General features: G+C 35.1%; 1 protein-coding gene across 18 annotated transcripts in view; it reads right to left on the bottom strand.

Moving 5' to 3' along the window:
• Positions 1–24,601, bottom strand: part of TFEC (transcription factor EC) — a 226,521-nt gene that overhangs the window by 74,218 nt on the left and 127,702 nt on the right. Inside the window, exon 2 of one of the 18 annotated variants that reach the window (XM_004046082.5) lies at positions 22,754–22,906. The exons of the other annotated variants lie outside the window; for them this stretch is intronic. The gene's annotated coding sequence lies outside the window, so the exon portion shown is untranslated. The remainder of the gene's footprint in view (positions 1–22,753; positions 22,907–24,601) is intronic. 18 annotated transcript variants of the gene reach the window in all.

The raw sequence follows: 24,601 nt of genomic DNA on the forward strand, positions 1-24,601 counted from the left end.
TTTATGTAGGATTATATTCATTTTAGCTTCTTTTAAAATATTATCTTTCTATACAGAAAGCATACAATAATGGTAAAAGCCCTCAGCTAATTCTTTCAACATTCACTCAGCAAACATTTAATAAGAGTTTGTGCTTTGTTAAAGCCAGTCCCAAGGGAAAGTGATTCCTCTCCAGAAAGCAGGGCTGTGACCTATATGTCACCACCCACCTGGAGACCACTTATCTAAACTGAGGGCAAAGAACCTGGGAGGAGATAAATCCGCTTCTTGGGTACTGGCCTTTAGAAACTCAAAACTAAAAAGTGATGGTAAACATCAGACAGGCAATTATCTCAATAACAAGATTTTTTATCACTGTTATTATAATAGCCAATCAAATTACCAAAGCAAACATGGGTGCCTACCTAATAAGCCTGTTTAAACCATCAGCAAGAATACGACCAGAAATATTTACAGGCAGAATTAGATTTATTCTAAGTAATTACCTGGTGATAGTAAATAAAAACATATACAACATCACCAAATACATACACACATGCATGCACATAGGCACATATACATATCAAAAAGCAAGACCATTCCATTCATTATAATATGACAGCCCTTATTTAATTTTGTTAATTTCATACTAAGCTTGAATTTAATAAATGAACTAAAACTCTGAGCTTCACAAGTGAGTAATAGGTAACTATTAATTATGTTCTCGGTATCAGAGGTATATAAGAGGAAATCTATTTTGGGGGGCTTATGAAACTACTACCTCCTAGGTACCAACTCATAAAAGCCACATGACATTTGTTAATGTTCTGCAGTAAAGATTAATAACTCATTTCTTCAAATCTTTCTTTCCTCACAGCAGTCTGTGGATATGATATACCCATAAATCTCATCTTGACTAAAACTTAAATTATACAGTCGAGCTTGTCTGATTGAGATATAACTACTGAACTAAAGTAGAGCCCGGTTCATCAAAAGTTTTACTTAGGTTTCTGAATAACTGTCAGCATATTTCAGCTGCGTATTATATAATCCAAAGCTATTTAATGGATAATAATATAAAATGTGATTGTAACATATTCCTTCAGTCCCAATCATTTGAATTTGGATAATTCCAGTGGTGTGTCTTTGAGAAAAGATCCACACTTAAAAGACTAAAAAGACATGAATATTATTAAGCAGAGTTTTTCTAATTCAATGGTGTTCTAGCAGTAAAATTCTTGCACTTGACGAACACTTGAATTTGGTCTATAAAGTCTAAGCTTCCCTTACAACTTCATCTACCTCCATTTATACATGCATTGATTTGTTTTGTTTATAATAGTTTCTCAGTAAAATTACCATGTTATACCTTTAAAATAAATAAAACGAATACCAGCAATAACCATGGTTTGCTTAGTAATTTTTTAAGATGTAAACTTGAATTAAGACAGAGACTGTCAACTTCATTTTGGCCTCAAAACAATACAACAGCCATGCACATACTAAAGTCAACTGTCCCCATCATCAATAACCAAAATAAGTTAATGTGAAACATTCAGAAAATGTAAGCAATGATACTTAAAATATACTTGACACTGTGCTCACAGTTTAGCATTAATTGAATCTGCAAATATTTTTGAGTGTCTACTACATATCATGTTTCATATTACTGCAATGGACTCTGGAGATATAATGAAACAAAACAGATATAACCCACTCTTCAAAGAATTCACAGTATATTAGGGGAGATAAATATTTAAACATATAACTATAACACAATGTGGCAAACCCTTGAAGGTAAAAGGTGTCATAAAACCAAGCAGAAACTAGATAAAATAGGAACAAGTCATTCAAGTGAAAGTCAGTTCTTGCTAGTAAATTCACTGATTGATTCATTTAACAAATATATGCATGCCTATATACGATAGGCACTTGAGTGGGCAGAGTGGTAGGCACAGTCAAACATGGTATCTCTCCTCATGTAGCTTATGGGCAGGTGGAAGAGGCAGATTTTAATCAATCACACAAATGACTATAAATGGTTAAGTGCTATAAATGATAGGACGGAGAAATGCACATGACTTTGAGCACATAGGAAAAGGACATTATCTACACAGAGGTCAGGGAAGACTTCCCAAAGGATGGGATGATAGGGCTCAAACAGGATGGGTGAGCAGGAAGTAACTACATCAAGAGCATAGTAAAAAGCATTTCAGAGAGATGGAGCAGTATATGCAAAGATCCTGTGGTGAAAGGAAGCAAGGGGAGAAAAACACACTGAAAGGATAATGGAGCTAGAGCAGAAAAATAATGACATGGTCCAAAGGGGCTGTAGAGGCTAGTAGGGCCAGCCCATGCAATCCTTTAGCTATATAAAGGTGTCTTATTTTCTTTAATAAAGGGAGGGGCAAATAAAAGTTTAGTCAGATAAATGCTGAAGAGCAAATGAGGGAGTCCAAGAAAGAAAACAGCATTACTTGAATGAGGGTCATGTGGTGAGGGTAAAGTTGTGATGTGGAGACAAATAGCTGGATTCAAGCGATGTTTAGAAATAGATTAAGGAATGACACCTGAGTTCCTGGCTTAAGTAACTGAATGGATAGTGATGTCCTTTACTGAGAAGACTGGTGTTCAAGAAAGAATAGAGAATCATGAATTTGGTTTTAAACATATTGAATTTTTGAAGCCTTGAAGATGTCCAGGAGGGGAAATGAAATAGGTAGCTAGACGTATGTGTCTGGAACTTGGAAGTGATGTATGGTCCATTATAATTTACATGACATCCACACTTAAGTGACAGGTGAGATGGACATTGAAGGAAGAACCTACTTAGAAGACAAGAAGGCTTAGAACTAAATATGATGGATTCCTAACTTCTAATTACATATAGGAAAATCTATTCTGATATTAAACTTTATTTTTACCCCTTGTCCTTATTGAATTTTTTTGCATGTTTTGCAAAATTGTTGTTTAAAGTCTGTGCGTGTTACACTGTCAGGTAAGTTAACCTTAATTAAATAATTATTAGTTTGCCCTATTCCAGAAATTATGCATTCAACCCTTTGATACAGAAAACCTTTATTTTCCTAATCCAACACTATTATAACTTTCATATTAGCAGTTCTCAACCCCTTATCTGCAGCTCTAAAATCCAAAAAGCTCTGAAAACCAGAAGGATTTTTTAAATTGGCACAAGCCCATTAGGTGATAAAATCATCCAGGAGATAAAGAAAGGCTATTAACAGTCTTTCTTTATCCCAGTTAGAGTAAATATTCATATGCTTTGCTGCAGATGTATTAATATGTTAGATTATGGGATGCTGCCTTAGGCCCTTCCGGGGGTGTCAAGTAATAAATAATGTTGCACCGTATTACTTTTCTAAATCTAAAATATTGATAACTCCAAAACACATCTAACCCTAGGATTTTGGATAATACATTTTGCACCTCTTTTTGCTTATTGAGTAAATAGCACGTGGAAAAGACTATCCTGCATGCTTTGAATATATAATATCTCATTTAATTTCATGACCTCATAAGGTGTCATGATATCATAAAACTCAAATAGGTCTCCACAGTTATTTTTTAAGACTTCCCTGTATATAAAATTGTTTATTCTTTTTATAAATTATAGTATATCAAAAATTAAAATTCAAACTGATTGTATGCTATCTATTGAAGAAATAGTATGAAGAACTGTCCTTTCCAATTCAACAAACCAACTGAATGAATGAAATATATATTCTTTTAATAAGAATTAATTGTCCAGGTGTTAACAATATTATATGGTTATATTACTAAGCATATTTATATTTAGAACTTATGGATTGATGTGGTTTTGACATTTGCCCCTCCACTCTCATGCTGAAATGTGACCTCCAGTGTTGGAGGAGGACCTAGTGGGAGGTGTTTTGGTCAGGGGGTGGATCCCTCATCAATGGCTTGGTGCTATTCTCATGGTAATGAGTGAGTTCTCACTAGATCACTTCACAACAGAGCTAGTTGTTTAAAAGAGCTTGGAAACTCCTCCTCTCTCTCTTTCTCTCTCTTGCCATGTGACACACCTGCTCCCTCTTCCCCTTCTGCCATGACTCAGAAGGCAGCCTCAGCCAAAGCAGGTGCTGGCACTATGCTTCTTGTAGGATCTGCAGAACCATGAGCCAAAATAAACCTCTTTCTTCGTAAATGACCCAGCCTTAGGTATTCCTTTATAGAAATGCAAATTGGACTCACACATAACTGTATTTAAATAAGTTAATATTACAGTTTATATGCTTTTTAGAAGCTTAAGGCCCTCTACAATTCAATAGTTTCCTGTAAAGGTGGAAATGTACAAGTTAATTACTTCAATTAGATTCAGTAAAATTTCTTTAAATTTCTATTCAAAAAAGTTTATCTGATTGCATTAGAGTTTAAACATTAATATTTATTAAGAAGGCTTTTATAAAGCAAAAGACATTTTGCTTCAGAAATCAACAATTGTGTTTAGATGATGTTTTACACTTCACAGTTACTTTTAAGTTAAAACAAAGCTCTCATGTCATGCTTAAATGTACTGTTTTCCATCCTCAGTATAGTGACCTTTTGATATCATTTTCATTATGAAGTTGTGAATGTTCTTTCAAGGATGCAGAGAATAAAGGAGAAACAAGACTGATTTCTTTAAAATGTCATATTTCAAATATCTGGAAAGTCATCAATGCACTTCTTAAAAAAATCTACATGCTGTAAAATAGATCTAAAGCCATAAATGGGAACATCTGGGATAAAAACCCAAAACTTACTATAGTGTTTGCCATCTCTTATAAAATTCTGTTGCAAATACAGTATATTTATTGTTGTATTACATCCTAATGCTGGATATGGAATATCAATGTATTCCCAGCCTATTCAGATATTAAAAAATGAATTCATTGGCTATAAAATATAGTTGAATTTATAACAAAGAAACTTATACATTTTCATAAGAATAAAAGGATTATAAAGGTTTATTTCTGAAAAAAAAAAAAAAAACCCAAACAATTCAAATGGTCTTATACTACCTTAGGCTGGAAAACTTTTTATATCCTTATTTTATGGGTTGATATATGATCATCAATTAATGAAATCATTTTTATCATAATAAAATGTCATGATTAGAACTGCAGTATTCTAGTCTAACCATTTTCTAAAGAATATGATCGGGGCATTTTAGGTAGTTAAATATTAAAATAATCTAATTGAAAATGAGACTTTCAGATTATTCATTTTGATTGACAAACTGCAGAAAATGGGTTTCTTTCCTAAGTACATTTCTATCCCTCAATTTTGGTAGATAAAACCAGTATTTCTGAGTAAAAGGTAAAATATACCTTGTCTTTGTTTTACTTAACTAATAAATGCAATTATTCTTGAATTTTTGTGTTTTAAATGCACCTGTTATTTTGGCATCTACATCAATCAAATTCCTCAAGTACTGTGCTTCTGTGTAGGAAAGGTGTTCAGTTACACGGTTGTCATAGCTGCATTTTCCCCTTGTAACTAAACAACAATGTTCTTTGGAATTAAAGAAGCACACTTTTGATTTAAATTATTTATAGTTACAAAAAGAACATTAAAATGGAGGAGCAATTCATTGAGAAGACTGATCACAGGACCTCATGGACTAACTGAAAGCCTCAGAATGCAAAACAATAGCCACAGTCATGAGGTGAGCATTCCAGTGACTTAACTTGTACTTCCATTTCATCTATTAAAAAATACTGGACCTCAGATGAATTATCAGACTTGTTCACAATCACACAAGCAACAAGTGAACTAAATTGCATGTATTTTGATTGTAATAGGGTATTCTTTCAACTGTAAGTTACTTATTATCAGTTAATAAGTATAATGAAATTTAAATCCAGTCCTCATTACTAGGGGAAAAAAAATGTGTTCTATATAAATAAACAAATATGAATCAACTGACCTCACTTTCTGGTAGAAAAATCATTTGGAGTTGCTTTCCAAATATAGGTGGAACTTGACATAGTCACTCATGACTTTTTGTTGTGTCTTGTGTTTCACTTTGTTTTGTAATCACCATATGCTGCAAGATCTAGGTTCTTCATACAGTACAGGACAATGTTACAATTGAAATCTACCATCAGAAAATATTAACTTTAGATGAGTGTTTTATTTCTTTTAGGTGCTTTCTTCCACTTTAGTCTCTAGATTATGTAATAAATATACACTGAAGAGACCCAGCCTTCTTCTCCAGGAGAAATTTTACTTTCTTGAGATCATCTTTACTGTTATCTTAATGTTTGATTTCCTGAAAAACCTCTAATTCCCTTTCACAAGAAAGAAGAATGAAAAAGGAGAGAGGGAGCAGGAGGCAGAAAATAATATTATTTTCAGCTTGGCTTATCCTGCATAAATATCATGATTATGCTATTTAGTATCTGTAAACTTCTTTCTTTGAGAGATAATTTTAAGAAATGAATAAGTGCATATAAAATGTTGGAAAGAACTAAAATGATACAAAATTTCTTTGTACGATTTTTCCTTTGTGTCAAATACTTTTGAGAGATACAGAGAAAATAAAAATGCTAGATAATGTAGCTTTGGAATATATGGAAAATGTTTTACTGTAACTTCATAGAGGAGGACCCAAAATTCTGTTTTCCATACTAATTTGAGCTTACAAACCAACTTTAAAAAAGAAAAAAATTCATTGAAAATTTACAAAAACAAAAATATTTTTGAAAGCATATTTGTTTTAGCCTTTTAAATCTTTTTTCCAGTTACTTGCAATTTCTCTGTAGCAGGCAAAATAATACCTCCCCACCAAAGATGTCCACATCTTACCCTAGAACCTGTGGATAAGTAAATTTACATTATACAAGGAGTTTTGTATGTGTTATTAAGTTGCAGACCTTGAGATGGATAGATTATCCTGGATTATCGTGCATGGCCTAATATAATCTCAAGGGTTCTTATAAGATGGTGACAGGAGGACCAGAATCAAACAGAAGGTGTGACTGTGGAAGTAGGTATCAGAGTGATGTGGAACACTGAATCAGTGTGGGCAGCCTCTAGATGCTGGAAAATGTAGGCAAGCACATATTTCTCTAGAGCCTCCAACAAGGATCTAAACCCTCCTGATACTTTGATTTTAGCCCAGTGAAACTCATTTCAAACTTCTATTCTCTAGAACTGTAAGATAATAAATTTGTGTTGTTTTAACCACTGAGTTTGTGGTAATTTTGTTACAGCAGCAATAGAAAACTAATATATACTTATTACATATCATTATCAATATTATATTTATAATATAATTATAAATTATTAGAATTATAACATATAATTCTGAGTTTTATTTTCTCATTCTTATAGCACCTGAAATTTTGCTGATGGCTTCTAACGAACACGTTTCCTGGAAATGCTGGTGCCATGGTATTTCCCCATCATAACTGAAGTAACTTAAGGAAAATTCTGACAAAGGTCATTTTCCTAAATCTAATGCCTTTAATCAATCCCTCAATGTTATTAAATGCTCTAGTAGTAGAAGTTATAAAGGAAAAAAGTTCTCTCTTTTTCTCCCTTTCTTTCTCAGCATGATCTGAAGAAAGTGTAGATGAGAACAAATTACAATAGAAAAGAAAGCAGAAGCTATCCATAAGGAAGTACAAGCACTACCCTAAGCTTTGTTCTTACAGCCCCGATGACACACTTGAGGCTTTTAGTAGGATAATAATGTGATCAATTAGCATTTCAGAAATATCCCTCAGGCAATAATATAAAGGGGGAGTTATTGAAAGACCTTACTGGGTAAAAGGACGAAAAAAAGAAAAAAGAAGATTCGTGAGCCAAATATTACCGATAATATATAGGAATTAAAGGAAAATGTGTATAAGACTTCTGATTGATTTATACATCACGATGAAGGGAAAGGAAGATTCACATATTATGCATTCAGATAAAATGGGAAATAGTGAAGAAGATGGCATCAAAATAAGGAATAAAAGTGAAAGCAAAATGTTGAAGGAAAGAAGGAGAATTCAGCATTGGGCTTAATGAAATGAGAGCCTGTGGAACATGTAAGGGGAAGGTCTAGTTCACAGCTAAGATGTGCAGATTTAGAGACAAAAACTTGGTGGCCAGTTTAGAAGCCACTGCATCAGGGTTTTAGATAAAGTCACTCAGGATGAAGAATTAGATTTAGAACGACAGCATGTTAAGTAAAGAACTTGAGGAGCATCAATATCCAAGGGGTAAGAGAGACTAAAAGAAACTCAAAAAAGTATTACACAAGGAAAGTCAAGACAGAACACCATCACAAAGCTAATGTAGGATAGAGTTTCAAGAAAAAAGTGGTTAACAAAATCAAATGCCTCAGGGATGAGGGAAGAGAAGGAGCAGAAGATATCCCCAACAGACTGAGAAATAACTGGGTCACTGGCAACCCTCACGAGAATTAGTTCAGGGACTTGGCGAGAACAGAAATCAGCCTGCCGGGATTGGAGGAACTTTGTGAACTGTCAGTGAGGAGACCTCAGGGCTCAGACTAGGCACCTTCTTCTCTCTCTCCACATTCTTCCCATAGAGGATCTCATCAGTGCTCATGGTTTTAAATACCAGCTATAGGCTAACGACTCCCAAATTTGCATTTCTGTTCCCTATCTCTGTGTGAGGATGGAAGCTCACATGCAGTGACTTGAACAGTGAATTGGGGGTGCCACAGGTACAGCACTAGGCACCTCCTCCTCCCTCTATTCACTTTCTATGTGAATGACACGCCCTATTCCCACAGATAAAATACTATGTACATGCTAATATAACATAAATTCCAAAGTTATGTTTCTGCTCTGGAATTTTCACATTTTTTCTAGGAGGCCCAGCTATGTAGTATATATAGTATATTGGATATATATAGTTATAGTATATACATACAGTATATAATATTCTATATGTACATAGCATATCTTATATAGGACACCCAGCTTTATATATGATATAATATCTGTATTATATACTACTATGTACTATATCTACCTATCTCTCTATATAATCACAAACATCTCAATATTTAAAATTTACATGTCCCAAGCACTTATTATTTCTCCTAAAACCTGCTACTCCTTAGTCTTGTCCAATTCAGAAACTAGATAGTCTTCCTTTATTCCTTCATTTTCCTTACCCCCAACATGCAACTCCACCATCCACTCTAACCTGCAACTATGTCTCAAATAGAACCATCCTTGCCTCTGCTACCAGAGCTCTAGTCCAAGCCACCATCATTGCATACTGTGAATCCTTCATTACTAATCTTCCAGTTTCCTCCAACCCTCTCCAATCATTCTTCTTACAGCCTTCAAAATGCACTTTTAAAATCACAGAATGGATCACCTGTTCTCCCATCTAAAATCTTTCAATTGCTTTCCATGTTTTTTTATTTGTTTGTTTGTTTAGACGGAGTCTCGCTCTGTCACCCAGGCTGGAGTGCAGTGGCACGATCTCCACTCACTGCAACCTCCGCCTCCCGGGTTCAAGTGATTCTCCTGCCTCAGCCTCCTGAGTAGCTGGGACTATAGGCACACAAACCACCGCAGCTGGCTAATTTTTGTATTTTTCGTAGAGATGGAATTACCCCATATTGGCCGGCTGGTCTCAAACTCCTGCCCTGGTGATCTGTCCACCTGGGCCTCCCAAAGTGCTGGGATTACAGGCATGAGCCACCACACCCGGCACTTTCCATTTTATCTAGAATGAAATCCAGCTTCCGTACCATGACCTTCGTGTTGAATAGGTGATCACCCAACTATCTATCTAACTTCTTCCCATACCACTCTCTCTCTCCTATGCCTACTGTGGCCTAGCCATACTGGACTTTTACAGTTACTGCAATAAGACAAACACTATCCCCCAATACAGCTTCCATTTATGCTTTTCCCTACTGCCTGGAATGCTCTTTCTTGGGTTCTACAAAGGCATGGCTTCTCTCTTTTCAGGAACAGGTTACAATGTCTTCTAACCACTGTTTAAATAGGTCCTTCCCTAATATATTTTTGTTTCTGAACTCTCATAGTATTGGCATTTTGTAATTAGTTATTCATTTTTTTAATGTATTACCTGTCCTACTGACTACATTCTAAGCTGCTTTAGGACAAGCAATTTGTCTCTCTTTATTTATTATTGGACATCCAGTGTTGTGCACAGTGTTTGGCAAATATTAGGTTCTTAATAAATATTTATTAAATGAACAAATCAGTGAATGAGGAAAAATGCCAATAATAATAATATAGTATTAATAACTACCACATATTAAATGCTTATATATGTCAAGACCTATTGCACATGTTTTACATGTATTAATCTTTTAATCTCCCCAACAGCCCTATGAGGTAGGAACTATTACTATCCTGGTTCAGTGATGAGTTTACTAAGATAAAGAGAAGTTAAGTAATATGCCAAAGGACCCATAGCTAGCAGAGCCAGAATTTGAATGCAGGAAGTCTGATTCCAGAGTTCATACTCTTCATCTGCTTTAAAGATTTCAGAATGCCTGATCATAATCAGAAAGAGAAATTTTGGGGACTTCAGTTATTACAGATGGCTCCAGGGTTAATGGATGAATATGAGTGTGTGTGTTTATAAATGGAGAAGCTTTACCAACTTTATATGCACAGGCTAACATGTTATTGGACTGAAGTAGAAGATACAAGCAAGAAAGGGTGACGAATTAAGTAAGTGACTGAAAAAAACAGGTGTAAGTGAGACCTAACACAAGGAATCTAGCTTTGTTAGAAGGAGATCATTCTTCTTCTGTGAAAGAGGAGAAAAAATAGAGCTGAGGCTGATAAGGACATTTTAGATTTCTGGGGAGGAAGTTGAAGATTTTAAGTTTTTATTAGATTTTCCCAATAAAGTCATAGGCAAATTCGTCTATTGAGTGTATGGGGAGAAATGATGAAGTATGAGGTTGAATGAGAGAAGTCAAATGTACCAAATATACCAAACGGAATGGAAGATAATGGGCTAAAACAATGCCAGCTGGATAAGGTAGAGGCCCCAACTGAGATGGAAGACCACTCACTGGTTTGTAAAAGCAAGAATCTGCAAGTTGTTGTGGGACTGTCTTCCACCACAGCAGCCTGGAGGCTGAGCTGATAGGCTGCACTGGTAATGGATGGTTAGGTAAAGCAGAACAACAGGGCCAGAAGTGACTCTAATTATGAGAACTGATTTAATCATCATAAGAAAAGGTAAAGGCTGGATGTGGAAGGGAGCAATGGGCAGGCCAAAGAGTGAGAGACAAAAATAGCCAATGGATTAGGAGACTCCATCAGACCAAAGAGAATGTATAGAGAGTGAGAGAGCAAGAGAGCTGGAAGACTGAGAGCTATGGTCCAGCCAAAAACACTGGATCACTCTGAAAGCTCCTGGGCCTAGGAAACAAGGCACCCCTCAATCTACCCTTGTTAACTTTTACAACAATTTCATCTTTCCCTTCAATTGCTCACTAATTCTCTAAAGGAATGACTCAACATTCTCATAAGTGTCCGTGCTTGTATATTCTATCACAAAAGATTTATTGGTAAACTTGTCTACCAACCATACTTCCTCTTCTTAATGGGAAATTATTCCCAAAGGTTGCAGCATCCAACATGGTTTTAGTCCTCTTTCTTAAGGCTTACACACTATCTTACAATGACAAAATGGCAGCCATCTTCTTAACTTTAAGCACAATGTTTTCATCAGACTAAATAAAAAATCAGTGATGTATTGCACAGATAATTTGGTTTCTAAATGTTTCCATCATTAATAATTTTCACCACTGGTGACACAATTTATGTGAGTGTTCTCTATTATTGAAACTAAATATTTTGATACACAGCCACAAGATTATGAAACAAGCAGACAAGTGGAATAGAATCCAAAGAGAACAGTGAAAAGAACAAATAAGACACCCCTACAGTATTTTGCTATTTACAGAGCACTTTCTTAACCACTGGCTTATCTAATCCCTTCTATAATCTCTTATCTGATCTCTTATGATTAGAATTCCTTATTTGATGCATTTTATTGATGAGCTAACTAAGGCTCGGAGAGATTAAGCAACTTGTGTGCTAACTTCAATAACTTAATCTGAAAATCAAACCAAGTCTACTTCTATTCTGGTGAACTCTTCAATTTTAAAAATATATTAATAATAATAGCATGAATTGCTAATAATTATTGAAAGTTTGCTATGTGTCAGGCATGTTATTTAGAGCTCTGCCTGCCTTGCTTCACTTAATCCTCACAGCAAGCCAGTGAGGTGAGCCACCTTATTCTCTACATACTACATAATGCCTGAGAAAGTGGGGCCAGAGGATAGGTTAAGGACTTCTGAAGCAAAACAATAATTCAAATCCACACTCACTACTCACTACTGAGTCTTTGTTCCTAATCACTTAGTAATTATGAAAACAAAGCTTTTGCTTTCCAAATTAACATTTTTTTTTCTAAATGAGAATACCTTGTGTAGAGGAGGGAGCAATCCAGTAGGCTCTGTGAGTTGCTGCTAGGGAGATAAATTTGAACAGTACATTTTTATAGCTTAAGAAAACAGTTCTGAATGTGTAAAAGATTTGAAGCAACAAGGTGATTGCTGAAACATTATTAATAATGATTCTATAATGTAAATAACATATAAAATTTAAATATATACCCTAGTGGTCTCCCTATAGCATTCTTTAAACTGTGGGATTCGATTTAGTTCTCTCTTTTATTCAGGTCAAAGGGCTTCTTTGCTAAAAACAATCATAATATAATTAGAAAGCATAAACCTGCAAAGCAAAGCTAACATGTTTCCTTTCCTTGTCGTAATCACACAGCAAAAATTTTAAATAGAATACGTAAAGTGACTCTAAGAGAAAATATTACTGCTTAGCAATTTTAAGAAAAGTGTCATTATTTTAAAGTTGTTATTGACACTGTAGCCCTAAAATCTATCTAGTCGTACCATTGGATTTTTTTTTTTAAGTACAGGAGATAGCATCTAAGTCCTGAACATCGAAAACATATTAACAGGAAAAGTTAAAATTTTAGGCAAATTAAGGAGCAGCACATGAATAAGACTTTCAAACAATAACAGGATCTTTCAAACTCTCAATATGAATACATTAGAATATTCAGCCAACATAAAACAGACTTTATAAAAATGTGCTTACAACAGACAATAACCTCATTATGTTCTCCTCATAAAATCCAACACTATAATGTGAGAATAAATCATTCCTTCCATCCTTATGGTGTTATTTTTGTCTTGCCCAAACCTGGGAACTTATATGAAAGTACATTTTCTAAAGGAACATAAGAATTGATATATAAAAGCATTTCCTTTTAAAAAGCCATGCAAATAATAATTCCAACCAAATTCTCTTTCCTCTCATAAAAGGTTTTGTTTGGGATTTGTTTTTGTTTTCTTTCATAGCTTCTTCTTAAAAAGCACTACCATTAAAGGCAAGGTCGACTTTGCTTACCACAAGTTACAAATGACTGAACTGGTAACCCAATATCTGAGAAGTCATTTGCTGTTATAAATCTATTATCAGTGCTTCAGAAGAGTAAGAGGATAATGCCTTATTAGGACTTGGCCACGACAGGGTAGAGTTTCAAACTTCTTGAACTCTGTATATGCACAGGGGAAAAATGTGATGGTGTTGTAGCCTATAAATACACTGTCAGCTCTAGCAAGCAATGAGACATCTCACTCCAGAAAGTCAAAGCTGCAATGTGTCACTTTCAGACTTCTCTCACTGGTCCCAAGAAAATAGGTATAGATTTCAAATACAGTTATTTAAAGTAGATTCTGGTATACAGACACCCACGTCCTCCAAAGTTAAATTTTCCAGTTAAACTGTCTCCAGTCAATCTGACCACTTCAACCTGACAGGCAAGCCAGTCAAATAAGCAGTCAGTGGGCCAAAATCTGTCAAAATGGTTTTCTTAACTGGTAATTACTTTTTGACGGACTTGAGCAGACAAGTTAATCAGAACAGTCAAACCAGGTTTCCAACGTATACAGTTTTAGCTCTTCCTGTTTTAGTAGGTGTGCTCTGTTTATATATTTGAAGGGAGCTTTATTAAGTCATATTGTTTAAGAGAAACAAGTCAAGAAAGTTGTGAGCAACTAGTTTGACAATAAGGGCTCCCCCAAGAGCTGGTCCTCAGATTCAGCACTGGGGAGAACAGGCTTATCGTCCCTGCCTGAGAGCTATGAAAGGCACAAGGGGAAGGGGTGGCCAGGAGAAAAGCACTGTGGAAGTACCCGCATGCCCACCTCTTGACATGTCCTGGTTAGAGGTCTGAGACATGTGTCCTCTAACAAGGGAGAGATAAGGGAATGGGCTCACCATATTTTTGGAGATTTATAAAAAGACACTTAGAAAGAACTCAGTGGAGGGTTTGATGCCATTGATGCCATTGCTGACAGCGGTTTTCCATTCTTAAACAGCCATTTTTGTCAAGAGAAAGAGAAATTTTAAGAATCCCCTTAATTTAAAAATGAGGGTGAGGGCAATGTAATTTCTCAGCTTTCACAAATGACAACCTTGAAATGCAGTCTAATGCGTGTTAAAAAGCATTGTTTGAGCAGCATTTAAGATTGCAGATTTTGGAATTAGCCCACCTAGTTTCAAACCTGGGCTCCCACTGACAAGCTATACGCCTTGGAGCCACATATTTCCTTCCTTGGATGTCAAGTAGCCTTATCTTTATAATGAATAAAATTAAACAACTCAATTCTCAGAGTTATTTTGATTACTAAGTGATTAAATGTTAGTAAAATATTTTCAACAGGGCAGGGTAAGGAACTCTAGCTATGTAGAGGCATGGCCCAGTTCAAGTTCACCATAACTATGAGAGCATCTTGTTCAAATATAGTATTTTGTAATGTATTCGACTTCTTTTTTACTGGTCTCTTACGTTTAAGTTTTGCTTTAATTAATAGTTTTATCTTTAATATCTTCATAATTTATTTAAAAGCAGCACTAAAAAGCATAAAGGCTAAAGTTGCCAGGTTACCATTCTATACAGGCATTGAACTATATGCTTTACCCTCCCTTTCTCATTTAATAACCACGAAACCCCGTGAGGTAGATCAGGTTTACAAATGAAGATACTGAGTTTCAATCAAATTATATGACCTGTCTGTGATCAAACAGCTGATTATGGCAGAGCTGGTTTTAAAATTAAAATGTAACCAGCTTGCTTTAAAATCTATTAAGAGCCCATAATATAACAAATAGCTAATTAACAATAACAAATTTCTGGTTCTTCCGGCAAAAAAAAAAAAAAGAGTGGTTTATATTGTAAGTTCATGACTTCCTAAAGAGAGACACTTGTCTATTAGGCCTCTGAAGTTATTGTAAGTAAATCAAAAGAACTAGAATGATTCAATACTTATCTATCACATCCAGAAACCAATCTTATTTCCACTCTCTGCAGTTCCACTTTGGATTTCAAAACAATAAAACAAAATATCTGAAAGATAAGACTCACGTATTCCAAAGTACTTAGAGGTATACAAGAATTCAAAGACTGATTAATTCAGCAAATAAAGATAGAATGTCTTGTTACTTGAAAATGGTTCAAGCATCAGTTAGTATCCTGAAAACTGAGAAATTATTGTGACATCAAACTGATTTCATAGTGTTTTCTTCGGTGATTTTTTGGTCATTGATAGAGATAGAACTCTTTTACAATATTGTGCAAAAAAACTAAAGACTCTGAAGGAGCATGAATGAATTGAACCTCTGGAAAGAACTTAGGCTTCCCGCTAAAACTCACCCTCAGAGGGTGTAATCTAACATACAGCATGAACATCTCAAGAGACTTGCCCTAGGTCAGTTCATCTCTCTGTGATGCCACATCCTCTAGATGGAAATAAAAACAGTGAACTCTTTTAAATGTGCCCTATGGTCTGATTAAAGATTGAAAAGGGCTCTAAAAATCCACAGCACTCCCAGGGAAAAATGCTAAATATCATCATCATTATTACACCAAATGCCATAATTTGGTCTCCTCAGATTCCCTTTTTATGTAGATTCCATCACACTCTGACTTGTGACTTTTCGCCTCTCTGACCAAATCTCCAATGACAAAGCAAAGGGAAATGTTGAGGCAATTAGTGGGAAATGGAAGCAATTAATTCCCTTTTTTAGTGGAGACCTGGCCTCTGTGAACCAGTTTAACCAAAAATAATCAATGACCTTTCTCTGACCAAACTGAAGCAAATCTACTTGATATTTGTCACTGGTTATCCATCAACTGCTTCGACATTAATGAGTCCCTTCACTTTGCCCCTTTCTTTTATGAAATAGAGCCATCTTTTCTGGTCCCATGTTACCTCTACAACTACTATTTTTGCAAATCTAATACAGTCAAAGGCCTCATTATCCATGTGTAAGCCTAGAAACCATTTTTAGCAAAACCGTGATTTCTGATTTTCTTCTACCCTTCTCCCTTGAACTGTTTCCCTTTCTCTCCTATGGAGATGCGAGGTTGTTCAAAATGAATGAAAGAGAACAATAAAGACAAAGTTTAAATTTAAAACGGTCCTAGAAAAGACTGTATAATCCATCTGGGCCTAAACAGCATCCAGACCTAGATCTAAGTCTTTGGCCAATCATTGCTCACTGTTCAGCTTTCACCTTGGGAAATTTACCTATCCTTCACAAATCTCAGTTTTCTTTTCTGAACACTGGAGACAACATTACTTGCCCCAAGTGTCTTGTCAGACTCAAATTAGATGATACATGTAAAGCCTTTAGTACATAAGGAGAGCCCAATCAATGTTTCCTATTACCACCTGTTTCAAAGAAGAGGAGAATATTTCATAAAATATACTGTTTTGATACTCAGTACAACTCTTCTAAAATGACTGCTACTCAAGCAAGAATATTCAGCATTCAGGGTCTCCCTTTTACCCCCCTGTTAAGAAGAGTACTTCATGTTTTAGCTTATCCATTTATTTTATACATTTTTTTCCATCTCCTATCATATTCCAGAATATCTTTGCTTGCTATTTTGTTGTTGTTGTTGTTGCTGCTATGGTTTTGTTTGTTTCATCTTTAGACAAACACCCCTTAAGCAACTGTTCATCAGCTGTCATATATCTCACTAAGTGTGGTCCATTAGGCCTGAATCCAAGTGAATTTAGAGACAGCTCGGTATAACCAGTGTTTCATATAAAAACAAATGGAGATGCAAATGAATTGGCAATATATTTTGAGAAAATATGGAACACTAGAGATGTCCTGTGAAGAAAAGGCAAATTAACAGTTACTTCTCAAATTATGCAAGGAGCTGCTTTTTCCTCTATTTCATTTTGTTCTAAAAAGCTCTGTCCTAAGGCGGGCTTCCCTGAGGCTGTTTGAATAGGAGAGAATATTAAGGAAAACAAGACCAGATGTATGAGACATTGGCCTATTGTTATGTTCTGTACTCTGAAAATCTTTCAGAAATGTGGGATGAAGGGCCTCAAAGGAAAAAGGAGAGAGGTCCTTCCTTTGCACTCCGAACTAGATTTCCAATCTTAGAGCTCCTAAATCCAACCCAAGTTTGATTTCTCAGGAGCAAATTCAGAGCTGCTTTTCAGGTACAAGAGACCTAGATTTAAGCACCACCAGACACTTCAACCTTCACCCTCAGGCCCAGCCCCAGCCTTTCACTCTCCACACTAGATATTAATTCAATGTGAAATCTTCAGGAAATACACACACACACAGACAGACAGACTTACTCATAGTCACATGTCAAGTTGGTAGCAAGCTAAAAATGCTGAACTTCTGACTTCCCATTTCACAGTGTGTTCTATCAAACCAAGCAACCATAAAGAAATCACTGGATCACTTGTAAATATTTGCTCAGTCCACTGGTTTGCTAATCCATGTTCAGTTTAAGAGAGAATTGCTGCAGTAAAAAATGTAGTAGTACATCACCTTCAATTTTCTCATGAAGTACATTCTACCATCTTTTCAGCCTCTCTCTTCTTGCCAAAGGTACAACTATTTAGAAGGTATTACCCATAGTCACCACATACAGTCATTTTTGCTCTCTTAAATCGGATACAGAAACACTCTATCAACAAAAATTTAAAACTAATAACTTCAGTCTTTCACCCTCTAATGTGTCTTCCAAATGGCCAGAGCTGGAGAACATAAAACTAAACATAATCAAAATATGCTAAAACATAATCAAATCAAGCTCCTTCTCTGGATAAACCCAACAACTCTTAAAAGCATAGCTGTTCATGGTCTGCCCCCACCTTAACTCTTCAGCCCCACTTCATGTTATTTCACACAATGGTTCCACTTCTAATTAAAGACCCCTGAATATGCCGTGCTTTTCACAACTCTGCACATGCTAGTCTTTCAATCCACTGGACCTTTTGGCCCAATGCCTTCGCCTGCCTAAAGAATAGCTAATTCATTTTAAAGATACACTTCAGCCATCTTCTCTTTGAAGCCTTTCCAGATTGGCAGATAATTCATATATACTTTCATTGTAACATTTGTCTCTGTAATTAATTGTTGAAATGCCTGAACTGCTCACTGGCAGGTAGCATACCTTATCCATCTTAGCATCCTCAGAACCTAGTACTGCACCAGGTACACTCCTCCTCTACTTGTACACCTCCATCTTAACTAACCTTACATAGATATTAATTAAATTACTGAACGAGGTAAAATCACATATTCTCTTCCTTCTCCAGAAAATGGTGTCATCAGTCATGTCACTGGGCAGATTCATCCACTGGCTTATTCCTACTGTAAGAGTGGATATGCTCAGAGTTTTTCAAACACTATTAGAAGGGTTAATAGAGAAAAATGGTTGTTTGCAACAAAAGCAATAGATGTTTTAACATTTGAAAGCAATGACAAAGTAAAGAAGGTTGAATATGTCTACAGAAAAATCTTTAACAGTAGGTGCAATTCTGATGAAAAGAGCAGATCATCCATCACATAAAAATTGCCTTGCACATGTGAAGGACAATCATAAGCTGTAGAAGAGGAAAAGTGATTGGCTAAGTGGGGAGAAACACTAGAGAGTATTACTAAAATATCAGATGCCTCTTAGCCAAATGTTAATTAAGAAGAAGCCTAGAATTTTACCAGAATTTAAAGTCTGGGGGTGAAAATGCTGCTGACAAACTTTCTTTTGCAGACCTCAGATAGTTCAGTAGGTTCAAATCCATTTGAGTCTACACAGGGTCAAAGGGAACAGAGTGTAAACATATTAGTCCCTGAGAAGTTCTCTGCAGACATTGGCAGGGATAAATACCTGTCTATAGACAGATTGTCAATAACACGGTAGGTACTGTTCTAGATTTTGGGATCGTGAGGAAAGATGCCGCATAGAATGAGTGCTGCAAGTGGAAAACAAGATATAGCCAAATATTTGATTGAACAGATAGAAAGTCTAGGCTTGGCAGGGTGTGGTGGCTCATGCCTGTAATCCCACCATTTTGAGAGGCTGAGGCAACCACTTGAGTCCAGGGGTTTGAGACCAGCCTGGGCAACATGGCGAGACCCCCAATCTCTACAAAAAAATACAAAAAAATAAAAAGAAATTAGCTGGACATTATGGTGCATGCCTGTAGTACCAGCTACTCTGGGGGGTTGAGGCGGGAGGCTCTTTTGAGCCCAGGAGGTCGAGGCTGCAGTGGGTCCTGATCAAGCCACTACACTAAAGCCTGGGTGACAGAGTGAGACCCTGTCTCAAAAAAATTTTTTAAATGTGCAGGTTCACATTCTTACTTGGGTGGAAATACATCTAAGGAAGCTGTGCATTGGAAACATGTTTGTGCAAGAAAGAATAAAGAAGGGAATAAAGGGAGGTATAAAAGAAGTCTCTGGCTCAGTGGCAAACTGAGAAAGCATGTTTCAAGAAGGGAGACAATTTGAAAATAATCTTCCATGGTAACTCTTAGGAATGAACATTAGGAGGCATGAGAATCCTTATTAAAACTCCACCTCTATGTCCCAGACTCTCCTTTCAATTCCTTTTTTTAGATCTATTTTCAAATTCTCACCTATTCTTTCAAACCTGAAAAGAGAAAAGAGAAACAGAAACCTAACGGGTCTTTAAGATCATTAGGCTCAACTTCCCTCTATTTCCTGAGAGCAACTGAAAAACTGGGAACAAGGGCTTTCTCGCCTTGACCAATTCATTCTTAAACCTGGTCACCTGAGGAGATTCTACATCTCTATCTTACTATTTCACTTTTTCAATTATGCGAATTCTCCCAATTTTCCTAACATTTAACACAAACTACCTCTAATATTCTCCTGTTCTCCTTTATTTATTGGTGTGTAAATGGCCAAGACTTTTTATGCTCCAATAAATACAATTTAATGGAATCACAAAACCATCTATCATCAGCTAAGCTCTCACAGGCGAAGTATTGTCCACCAAATTTTTATAAATCTCCAAACACCCACAACACAATTCTACAGATTTCTCTAATTAGCTGGCATTCACAATTCTATATAATAAGGAATATTTGTGTAAATTAGTTTCTTGCTATTTGTTTTTCTTTTCCTACAAGACTACTGTTAACCTCTCTCTTCGTAGGTTATGACTTTGGGGATGATTGTCATTCCTACTGCTCTATGCCTCCCAGACTCTTCTTAGTAAACACCCCCAGTAAAATCTGTGCAGGAACCATGCTTTGCACTATGCATGTGTTTTATTTTGTTGACAAATAGTTCAAAATAGCAATCTATTTGTAAATACCACCTTTCTGGATCTGCTATCACTCCATATCATAATCCAGTATTTTTTACTGTAAGAGCTTTCATCTCCAAGAAGAATCTGGAATGTCTAATGGACATCAGATAGCTTTATTTGTACAATGATTTATAAAAGATTAAGTGATTGCTTTTCCACTATTATGGAAAATATCAATAGCCGTAATGATTCCATTTGAGTTATATTTCACTAGTTTATCTAAAACCATTGTGTAAGAATATTTTGTTTCTTTCAGTTTCTTCTTTCCTTATTTCTCCTTTCTGACTATTCAAACCACTGTTTTCAAAACTATTTTTACTTCCACTATATAAGTTAGTAGTATTTCTGAAAATTTCACTATGCTACAAATTTGTACCCTATTTAAATGTCTTGTAATTATTTTGGGCTATCTAGAACTTACAACAAACCTTATGCCACAGTCGTTAAAATTAAACTGACTTTTAAGAAACATTTTTCAGCTTGTTTCATTTTTGACATGAGCTCCAAGTTTCAGTTCAACAAAATGTACTACATTGAACTATTCTACTGTTTTGGAATAAAATTGAAAACTTAAAAAAAAAGTAATAATAACCCAAACCAAGGAAATAGACATGAAAATTATACGTATTCCATTTGTTTTAGAGCTAAAAAAAAAAAGTTTAAAAAAACTTCTTAAAAGGAGATCTTAAAGTTTAGCCTACTTAAAGTAGCTTCCATCCAAAAGTAAAATATTTAACATAAATTTAAAAGATACTTGAAAGTGCATTGCTACACTCAGATTCATCTAAAATAGAAGTGAAGCAGAATTGTCTGAATAATGTTGATAATAAACTGCGTACCGTTTCACTTTGCTTTGCTGACACACTTTCTGAATATGAAAGAATCATGAAGGTTATTTTACACTCTTATAGTTAAATGAAGTTTCTTATAAACTATCCAAAATGAATTTGAAATTACCTCAGGTTTCTCCTTCACTTAAAACGCATATTCCCAGTGAAATATTCTAAGACAATATTGAAAGTATGGAGTTATAACTTATATAAATATATATGAAATTATATCTATTGTAATTTATATAAGCAAATGTATATATACAGCATATATATATGTATGTACATGTGTATAAATATCTTCATATTTATCTTAATCTTAAAGTTTCTACTACAACTCTTTTGATTATTACAATTGAAAACTATTACTTTAAAAAAGTTATTGCTGGGAGGCCAAGGCAGGCAGATATGAGGTCAGGAGTTCAAGACAAGCCTGGCCAACATGGTGAAACTGCGTCTCTACTAAAGATACAAAAAAAAAAAAAATTAGCCAGGTGTGGTGGCGCATGCCTGCAATCCCAGCTACTTGGGAGGCTGAGGCAGGAGAATCACTTCAACCTGGGAGGCAGACGTTGCAGTGAGCAGAGATCATGCCATTGCACTCCAGCCTGAGTGACAGGGTGAGACTCCATCTCAAAAAAAGGTTATTGCATTGGGATACTTGACATCTTCTACAGAAGCTATTTAGATCCACATCTACATAAAAATAAGAATTAATTTTTAGTCCTGGAAAAAGAATATATGCTAATATACTATCTGGTACTATTTTGCTATAAATAGAACTCATATTTTCTTACCTTTAAAGCCAATAAAATAGATATTGCTCAAATGTAAACAGAAATTAATATTTACTCATAAAATAACATATATAAGAGGCAACAAAATGTTAAATCATGTTCCAATTTAGTAAATATCTGAAAATATTAAACTTGAAGAATAAATAACTTTGGTTACCATGAACTAAAACAGTGATTTCCACATCTTGGTTGAAATAAGACATTAATAGAGTTTCAGACATATTTTCCCTAAATAATAGCAAATCACAACTTGACTTCTCAGATATCCTGATACCTAGTTATCATAAAAGATGAAATTATAATTATAAGCAAGCCACACATATCAAAATAAAACAAGTATTGATTAGTTTGTCTTCCTAGTTTGTTTAAAGTACAGAAAATTAACCTGCCAGTTTAGTTACCTACCAGCAATGAGTGGATTTTATCAGTGTTGTCATCTCTACAAACAGCACCAAATTATAATCCCTCTTCCCATAACATATGCACCATGCCAGAAGAGACAACCAAAGTAAACGATCTAGCCGTGAGTAATGAATACTTTGGGCTGGTTGGAATCCACTTAGTTGAGGAAAGAGAAAAGAGAAGTGGCTCATTAGGGCATTTCCTGAACCCTGGTTGGAATTTCAGTTAAGGAAGAAGAAATGACACAGCAGTTTCAAGTTAGGACGACTTCCTTTCTTTATCTGAAATATGCCACTAATTTGAGAAAGAGCACTCCTACAAAACTACTCCACAATACTGTGGCCACAGTAAAAGCTCTTGTTGGTCCCATCGTGGCTCCATAATTAACAATTCTTACCAGAATATACACAAGCAGTACATGGTTGTTATCATAATGGACTGAGATCCTATATTTATTGCAATATGTTATGTTTCACAATGAACATTTCTTCAACAAATTGACTTCCATCATTTTTTTTTCAATTTTAGGAGTTGCACATTTCTTTAGAGCATTAATAGATTTTGAGTTTTTGTTCAAGGGTTCAAGGCCATTGCATTTTCCATATTTTCTATAATTACATTTTTCTTACATATGATTTTACTCCTAAAGTGACCCCAGGATAATTTTTATCTTGTCCAAGAATATTTTATCTTCCCATGTAGATTAAAAATACACAGTTCAGCTTGTGAGATTTCTTTGTCTTATAATTATTATTTACATCCCAATTTCATTTGTATTTTTAAGGGACATGAATATAGGATACTCATGCCTTTACCAATGTGATAAAGAGGTCTCATTTCATGTATTAGGTATCTCAGGAACTTAAAATGGAAAGGTACAACTTTGTTCCCACCCTGTAATTCACACTGTGAAACTCTAAATTCATTCTTGTAACAGTTACATGACTTTCTTGTCTTACCTATATTTTAAAAAATATATACAAAGCAAGGCATTTATGCAAGCTACTGAAGTTTAATGTGAAGGTTACATTCAGATTTCTCTTGCCTTTGTGATCTAAAAATTGTGCAATTAAATTGACATTTGTGTTTGTCAAGAAGTGGAGATTATATGAAAATATTTCAGCACTATATCTTCTGTAAGAACTTCAAAGCTATTAAGTAAAAAAATTGTTCTGTCACTATCAATAGCACATTTTTGAGTCACCTTACCTTTTCTGGCTGTTTTATCATACATCTAAATCTCCTAAGGTGAATGGAAATAGCAAATAATTAAGTGTAAAATCAATTTACTTAGATTAGTATTAGAAATAAACAACATTCATATTAGAAACATTGTGAGAAAAGAAAATATTTGGGATTTTAACTCATTAGAAAATACTTTAGATTGAATTAGAGTTTAATACATTTGTATGATACAATGTGTTTAACATATTTAATGTATTTGTATAAAATACATTTGCGAGCTTCAGAAGGTAAATTTTAAAGCTGTATTACTATGTGGGCTTCAAAAGTTGGAAACATGCACATAGATACATATTCACACCTGAAAGAATAAGCATGTATTTGTTAATATCAGTTATTTCTTAATGGTGGCATAATCGGGTAGTTACCTTTTTTACATTTTTATCTATTGCTTCTATATTTTATATAAAGTGTGGCAATTCCTCTATCTAAAACCAGAAATACCATTCAACCTGGCAATCCCATTACTAGGTATATGCCCAAAGGAATATAAATCAATCTATTATAAAGACACATGCACACGTATGTTCACTGCAGCACTATTCACGGAGGAAAGACATGGAATCAACCTAAATGCCCATCAATGGTAGACTGGATAAAGAAAATGTG

This window comes from Gorilla gorilla, chromosome 6 (assembly GCF_029281585.2).
Source record: "Gorilla gorilla gorilla isolate KB3781 chromosome 6, NHGRI_mGorGor1-v2.1_pri, whole genome shotgun sequence".
Lineage (NCBI taxonomy): Eukaryota > Metazoa > Chordata > Mammalia > Primates > Hominidae > Gorilla > Gorilla gorilla.